The sequence below is a fragment of the Cyprinodon variegatus genome, unplaced genomic scaffold, assembly GCF_000732505.1.
Source record: "Cyprinodon variegatus isolate N-32 unplaced genomic scaffold, C_variegatus-1.0 Scaffold985, whole genome shotgun sequence".
NCBI classification, from domain to species: Eukaryota; Metazoa; Chordata; class Actinopteri; order Cyprinodontiformes; family Cyprinodontidae; genus Cyprinodon; species Cyprinodon variegatus.
This window is the reverse complement of record NW_015151438.1, coordinates 140,409-142,126: the sequence shown is the minus strand read 5'-3', so window position 1 is coordinate 142,126 and position 1,718 is coordinate 140,409.

Below are 1,718 nucleotides of genomic sequence, written 5' to 3'. Positions count from 1 at the left end.
CTGCAGAGATTCCTGGGTTTCGCCAATTTTTATCGCCAATTCATCAGGAACTATAGTCAAACAGCTCTTCCACTAACCTCCTTAACCTCAGTCAAAGGAACCTTTCAATGTACCCCTGAGGCACAAACCGCATTTGAGAAACTGAAATCTTTGTTTTCCAGAGCACCCGTGTTAATCCAGCCTGATCCATCCAAACAATTCATCCTCGAAGTAGACGCTTCCGACTCTGGTGTTGGAGCTGTCTTATCTCAAAGACTCGACACTGATCAAAAAATTCATCCTTGTGCCTTTTTCTCTCGAAGACTTTCCTCCGCAGAGCAAATCTACGATGTTGGGGACCGAGAACTATTGGCCATCAAGTTGGCACTGGAGGAATGGAGACACTGGCTGGAGGGAGCTGAGCACCCGGTTCTCGTTTGGACAGATCACAAGAACCTTGCTTACATCCAGTCAGCTAAACAAGCCAATCCCCGTCAATCAAGGTGGTCCATATTCTTCTCTCGTTTCAACCTCATTATCTCCTACAGACCCGGATCCAAGAATGTCAAACCCGATTCTCTCTCTCGTCTATACTCCGTTGACCAACCCGGGACGCCTGAACCTGTTCTTCCCGCATCATGCACTGTTGGAGTGGTTACCTGGGAGATCACCGATCTAATTAATTCCACCCTGGCTTCAGAACCTGACCCAGGTAACGGTCCAGCTAATCGAACTTATGTACTTTCTTCTGTCAGATCTCGCCTAATACAGTGGATGCATGCTGCAAAGTTCTCCGCCCATCCGGGGGTGAGCAGAACCGTCGCCTTAATCTCAAGACGTTTCTGGTGGCCGACTCTTCACAGAGATGTTAAGGAATATGTGTTGGCCTGTTCCACCTGTGCAAGAAATAAGGCCTCACACCAACCTCCCTCAGGCCTGTTACAACCTCTTCCTGTTCCCTCGCGTCCATGGTCCCACATAGCTATCGACTTCGTCACAGGTCTTCCCATCTCCCGAGGTATGTCCACAATCTTCACCATCGTTGATCGATTCTCGAAATCCTGTCATCTCATCCCTCTCAGGAAACTTCCCACGGCTTTTCAAACCGCTCAGCTCCTGGTGAAACACGTCTTCCGTTTACATGGCATTCCCCAAGAGATCCTCTCAGACCGTGGTCCCCAGTTCATTTCCCAAGTTTGGAAGGCATTCTGTTCCGCTCTCAACTGTAAGTCCTCACTAACTTCCGGTTATCACCCACAGTCCAACGGCCAAACTGAGAGGATGAATCAACAGCTCGAATCAACCCTTCGTTGTCTGACATCTAACAATCCCACCGATTGGAGCCAGTACATCACATGGATAGAATACGCACACAACTCTCTCAAATCTGCTTCCACCGGCCAGTCACCGTTTCAGGTCAGTTTGGGTTACCAACCTCCACTTTTTCCCGCAGACGAGAGAGAGATATCGGTCCAGTCAGTCAACCAGCACATCCGACGATGCCAACGCATATGGAGAGATACCATCGCCACCCTCAACCGTTCCTCCGAGGCTATCAAGCGTTTCGCCGACACCAAAAGACGTCCCGCCCCTGAGTACTCCGTGGGCCAAGTGGTATGGCTGTCCACTCGAGATATCCCCCTCAAGGGGATGTCTCGCAAACTTTCTCCTAAATTCATTGGTCCTTATAAGATTTCCCAGGTCATCAACCCATCAGCCATACGCCTTCAACTTCCCCC